The following is a 6,696-nucleotide window of genomic DNA, read 5'->3' on the forward strand; positions in this document are numbered from 1 at the left end:
AGCACCTTGAATCCCTAGGTGCTATGCAGAAGTTTATAACATTGAGTTGTTCTTTTTAGACCCTTTTTTTAAAATTTTCACATGCACATACAATTTGTTGTGCAGTTTCTCCTGAGTATGCAGATACCCCATATATAGGCAAAAACTACTGTTTGGGTGCACGGCAAGGTTCAAAAAGGCAAAAAGGCAGGAGTGACATTTTGGAACGCAGATGTCATGATCTCAGTGCGGGTTTGACTCGCACACGTGGGGTTAATGTTTGGAACCAGTGCTGATGACTGGCATTTCTGGGGTTAAAGGTTGTGATCCTGGTGCAGGCTTACCTGCACACCTGGGGCTATGATTGTGGCCTCTCTCTGGTTCTGGGGGAGGCTTCTTATAGCCTCAGGACGCTCCCATCCCTGTCAGTTATACTTTCGCCCTTGGCATTGTGTGGTGACCCCTGAGTGTGTTAGTGCTGTGTTCTGGTTACTTGATTCTCTGTGTATGACTCGGTCTGTTCCCTGGATATCGCCTTGGATTCTGCCTGGTACCTTATATGTCTGTTTGGTTTTGATCTCTGCTTGGCCCTGATTATCCGCTCTGTCTCCTCCCTGGTACTGTACTGTGATCCTGTGTATGACCTTTGGCTTTGTCTGACCTCCCATCTGTTTATCCCTCCTGTACCTCGCTGGTCTGTACTGTGCATGACTTCTACTTTGCCATAATCTGAGTTCTCTGGACCCTGACACTATTAGCTTGAAGCACGCTTTGTCACCTCTGCTGCCCTGCTCCCCAGGTAACTCTTAGCACTGCTTCTGTACTCAGGACACGTGCACTGGCTCTATGAGCAAGTGTAGTGCGGTGTCTTTGACATTATAACTGACCATTTCAGTTTTTTTTGTTTTTTTTCTGAAGAAAAAAAAAAGGTGTGTGTTATCCTCATGGATCCCATACAAGCCTTGTCTGATCAGGTCAAGCACCTGACCCAAATGTTCCATAAGCTCAATGTGGAACAACGCACGATGGCCCAGACCCAGCAACAGTTGGTGGTTACTGTGCAGGAGGCTGTCGATGCAGGGGCTTCTAGTTCTGGGGGTAGGGATGTGTCATTAGCGTCCCCCGAATCTCCGGTCAAATTGCCAGACTTTTTCTCAGGGGACAAAAAGGAGTTCAGGTCTTTCAGAGAAGGATGCAAGCTTTTTTTTTTCTCTAAGGCCCCGCTCCTCCAGGGATGAGTTCCAGAGGGTGGGGGTCATTATTTCCCTACTTCGGGGGGCTCCGCAAGCATGGGCTTTCTCTCTGTCTTCCTCTGCTCCTGAACGTATGTCAGTGAACGCATTCTTTGAGGCCCTCGGGCACATTTATGATGAACCTGACCGAGTGCGATTGGCAGAGGATATGTTGATGAGTGTCTGTCAGGGGAAACATTCAGCTGAGTGGTTTTGTTCTGAGTTCCGCCGCTGGGCGGCAGAGGTCTCTTGGAGCGACGCCGCACTCCGCGGACTCTTTCGTAGAGGCTTGTCCGAGAGGCTGCATGATGCCTTGGCGTTACATCCCCCACCTAACTCTCTCGAGGACGCCATGACCCAGGCCGTCCGGATGGACCGCAGGCTGCGGGCCAGAGGGGTGATGCAGGTGGATACTCCATTATTCCCCAGTGGAAAAGAGACTGCCCCTGAGCCCATGGATGTAGGCGCCCTCTCCCTGAAGGATACAGAGAGGAAACGCCGGAAGGACAAGCAGTTATGCTTTTACTGCGGTAAAACGGGACATTGGAAAAGGGAGTGCCCGAATTGCCCGTCTTCAAACCCGGTCGGCGGGAAACGACTAGGTCTGGGTAGTCAACGGGGAGGCTGCTCAGACCCTCAGGTACCATTTTCCTCGTTTTCTAAAGTATTACTGCCTGTGGAACTATTTGTGGACGGTAGTTCTTTTTCCTCTACAGCCTTCGTCGACTGCGGATCATCTATTAACCTCATTGACTCCCAATTGGTCACACACTGCAAGATAGGGACAGTTAGGCTCAAGGTTCCGATCAAGGTGATGGCCATTGACTCATCTCCCCTAACTAAGGAGGGAATTCGCTTTATGTCTGATGTGTTTTCGCTCAGAGTGGGCGCTATTCATGTGGAAAACATAAGTTGTTTTGTGCTGGACAATCTACCTGCAGGGTTGGTGTTGGGCATGCCCTGGTTACAACGCCATAACCCAGTTATTAACTGGAAAACGGGGGAGATTGTTCAATGGGGGTTTAATGATTTTGAGTTATGTGATAAATCCGCACTGCTGGTTGAACCAGTTAAATCTGTGTCTGTATCATCTGTCGAGCTGGAAGGTATTCCGGAATGCCTGAAGGACTTCGAAGATGTATTCTCCGAAAGCGAGGCCGAGACGTTACCGCCACATAGACCCTTTGACTGCGCTATTGAGCTGGTCCCGGGGGCTAAATTACCCAAAGCCCGTCTGTTTAATTTGTCTGGTCCTGAGCGCTTGGCTATGAAGGAGTACATTACTGAAAGTCTGCGCAAAGGACACATACGTCCTTCAGTCTCACCTGTAGCGGCAGGTTTCTTTTTTGTAAAGAAAAAAGATGGCGGGTTACGTCCCTGTCTCGACTTCCGGGAGCTTAATCAAATTACTGTACGGAATACGTACCCCCTTCCGTTGATTCCCGATTTATGTAACCAACTATCAGGGGCAAAGTGCTTTTCTAAACTGGACCTTCGGGGGGCATATAATTTGATAAGGGTCCGGGAGGGGGATGAATGGAAAACCGCGTTCCTCACGACCGAGGGACTATTTGAAAATTTAGTCATGCCGTTTGGTCTTACCAACGCCCCTGCCATATTTCAGAATTTCATCAATGTGGTATTCTCGGATCTCATTGATCGTTTTGTCGTTATCTACTTAGATGATATTTTGATATATTCCACCGACAAGTATTCTCATTTGGAACATGTACGAACTGTGCTCCAAAGGCTTAGAGAAAATCATTTGTATGCCAAATTGGAGAAATGTGTATTCTGTGTACAAGAGTTGTCCTTTTTGGGGTTAATTGTATCCGGTGAGGGTTTTCGCATGGACCCCAAGAAGGTGCAGGCCATTGCGGATTGGGTGCAACCCCGAGATCTTAAGGGTCTTCAGCGCTTCTTGGGGTTCGCCAATTATTACCGCAAATTTATCCGGGGGTTTTCGCAAGTGGTCAAACCTCTCACGGATCTAACATGCAAAGGTGCGGATGTGAGAAATTGGTCCTCGCTCGCAAAAGAGGCCTTTGCAATGCTGAAAAAATGTTTTATGTCTGCTCCTGTGTTAGTGCAGCAAGATCCGTCCAAACCATTCGTCGTGGAAGTGGACGCCTCTGAGGTGGGGGTGGGGGCGGTGTTATCCCAAGGGCCTGCCACTCTAACCAACCTCAGGCCATGTGCTTTCTTTTCCAAGAAGTTCTCTGCTGCGGAAAGAAATTATGACGTAGGCAATAGAGAGCTTCTTGCGGTCAAATTGGCGTTTGAAGAATGGAGGCACTTTTTGGAGGGGGCCAGTCACCCGGTTACGGTGATCACGGATCACAAAAATCTGTCGTACATTGAGTCTGCTAAAAGACTAACGCCCAGACAGGCCCGTTGGTCACTTTTTTTTTCCCGTTTTCAGTTTACGATTACATTTCGTCCAGGGTCTAAGAATGTCAAGGCTGACGCCTTATCACGCAGTTTTCAGCCGGTGTCGCCCCCTGAGCCACCGTCCTCCATTCTTCACCCTGGGGTTGTGATAGCAGAGGTCTCATCTGAATTGGAACGGGAGATTCTGGGGGCCCAGTCGCAGGCCTCGGCGGCCAAGCCGGAGGGGAAGTTGTTTGTCCCAGAGCAACTTCGCCTGAAACTCTTGCAGGAGTTCCATGAATCCAAGCTGAGTGCTCACCCTGGTATTTCAGCCACACGTCTGGCGGTGGCTAGGATCTTTTGGTGGCCTACCCTTGGTTCGGACATAAAAAAATTCATTGCTGGTTGTGGGGTCTGCGCTCGTTCTAAAAGCTCTCATAGCCGGCCGGCAGGGGAGCTGATACCCTTGGCAGTGCCCGAAAGGCCATGGACTCATTTATCCATGGATTTTGTTACCAATCTCCCTCCATCTAAGGGTAATACAGTGGTATGGGTAGTGGTGGACAGGTTTTCTAAGCATGCTCATTTCGTACCCCTGTCCGCACTACCGTCAGCTGAGACGTTGTCCAGGTTGTTTGTGCAGCATGTGATCCTGTTGCATGGGGTACCCCTGAATGTGGTGTCTGATCGTGGTGTGCAGTTTGTGGCTAAGTTTTGGCGTGTTTTCTGCAAAAAATTAGGTATGTCTCTGTCCTTTTCATCTGCATACCATCCTGAGAGCAATGGGCAGACGGAGCGCACTAACCAGTCCCTGGAACAGATCCTCAGGTGTCTAACCTCTGCTAGACAGAATGACTGGTGCGATGCACTGCCGTTGGCTGAATTTGCCTTCAATAGTCGGGTGAGTCAATCCACTGGTAGGTCCCCTTTCTTGATTAACTATGGGTTCAGTCCTCATTTTGGTGAGTTTTCTCGTCTGGATTCGGGGTGTCCCGGGGCTGAGGATTCTGTTCAGCGGTTAAAAGATACATGGGCAGAAGTCCAGCGGCGTATATCTAGGTCTCAAGGCAGGTATAAGTTTTTCGCGGACAGGAAACGAACACCTGGTCCCATGTTTCGGGTGGGAGAGAAAGTTTGGCTCTCCACGCGAAACATTAAGTTAAAGATTCCGTCAGCCAAGTTGGGACCCAAATTCATTGGCCCGTACAAGATTGTGGAAAAAATCAATCCAGTGGCGTATAGGCTGTGCCTTCCACCCTCTTTCAAGATCCCTAACGTCTTCCACAAATCTCTACTGAAACCTTTTGAAGCAGTACGGGGAGACTCCGAGTCTGCTGCTCCTCCGGTTTTGGTCGAGGGGCAGGTGGAGTACGAGGTTGGTCATATCGTAGATTCCAGGTTGGTACGGCGGTCGGTACAGTACCTGGTTCATTGGAAGGGGTATGGACCGGAGGACAGGTCCTGGGTACCAGCCCGGTTGATGCATGCTGATCGCCTGGTGCGGGCTTTCCATGCTAAGTACCCGGGCAAGCCTGGGGGTCCAGAGGCCCCCCGTTGAGAGGGGGGTACTGTCATGATCTCAGTGCGGGTTTGACTCGCACACATGGGGTTAATGTTTGGAACCAGTGCTGATGACTGGCATTTCTGGGGTTAAAGGTTGTGATCCTGGTGCAGGCTTACCTGCACACCTGGGGCTATGATTGTGGCCTCTCTCTGGTTCTGGGGGAGGCTTCTTATAGCCTCAGGACGCTCCCATCCCTGTCAGTTATACTTTCGCCCTTGGCATTGTGTGGTGACCCCTGAGTGTGTTAGTGCTGTGTTCTGGTTACTTGATTCTCTGTGTATGACTCGGTCTGTTCCCTGGATATCGCTTTGGATTCTGCCTGGTACCTTATATGTCTGTTTGGTTTTGATCTCTGCTTGGCCCTGATTATCCGCTCTGTCTCCTCCCTGGTACTGTACTGTGATCCTGTGTATGACCTTTGGCTTTGTCTGACCTCCCATCTGTTTATCCCTCCTGTACCTCGCTGGTCTGTACTGTGCATGACTTCTACTTTGCCATAATCTGAGTTCTCTGGACCCTGACACTATTAGCTTGAATCACGCTTTGTCACCTCTGCTGCCCTGCTCCCCAGGTAACTCTTAGCACTGCTTCTGTACTCAGGACACGTGCACTGGCTCTATGAGCAAGTGTAGTGCGGTGTCTTTGACAGCAGACTGTTGTGAGTTCATTTTCCCCTTCACCTTTGATGTCTGATGAACTCCCTCTGCTGGTGAAGGGAGGTAGTGAAATTGATTTGGATGGGAAGAACCTGTCATCTGAACAGGTGGAGTGTGATTGGACATCTGGAATCTCTGAGTGGATATAAGGCAGCCGACGTCCTGCAGGGTTGCTGGTGATCCTTTCTGCTCTGAGCTCTTGCATCCAGTTTAGTTCCTGTCTACTAAAAGCTAAGTTTTTGCCCTGCTATTATTCCATGAGATTTTGTCTGGTTTACTTAGTGTTTGTGTTCAGCCAGCCCTGCTTGCGACTGGCTGAATTCCATTTTTGTCTCTGATTAGTTTATCTCTTTGCTCTGTTTTCAGAATATACCTGAGTGCTGATATAGTGCTTTTGAAGTCTTGCGACTTCAGGGCCTTTTTTCCTATCAGACGGTTGGGACATTTTTGGTAGGGTTTTTGCGGATTGCAGCCAGCATCTTTTCTGTCCTGTCCTATCTAGTTAGTTGGGCCCCATCGTTTGCTCACCCTGTCTTTCTGTCTGTGTTTGTGTTTTCATCTGTTTTTCACCGACAATACATGTTGGGGGCTGTCTATTGCTTTGGGGTCTGCTCTGGGGCAGTATAGATTTCCCCTTTCTTTCTTTAGGCTTATTTAGTTCTCCGGCTTTGACGAGGGGTCTAGGACCACCGTAGGAACCCCCCACGGCTACTGTTAGTTGTGTGAATAGGATCAGGGGTCTGCAATCCGTTAGTTACCAACCTCTCCGGTTTTCTGGACTTAGCTTGTATTTTTGTTTTCTCCTCCTCCGGTGACTCATTCTTAACAGAATCACCAGCCATACCGCAGATTCTAGGGTACTCAAAAGCAGGAAAGAATTGTAAAAAAAAAAAAA

The sequence above is a fragment of the Dendrobates tinctorius genome, unplaced genomic scaffold (genome assembly GCF_039654945.1).
Source record: "Dendrobates tinctorius isolate UK_male_01 unplaced genomic scaffold, ASM3965494v1 ptg000009l, whole genome shotgun sequence".
Classification (NCBI taxonomy): Eukaryota; Metazoa; Chordata; class Amphibia; order Anura; family Dendrobatidae; genus Dendrobates; species Dendrobates tinctorius.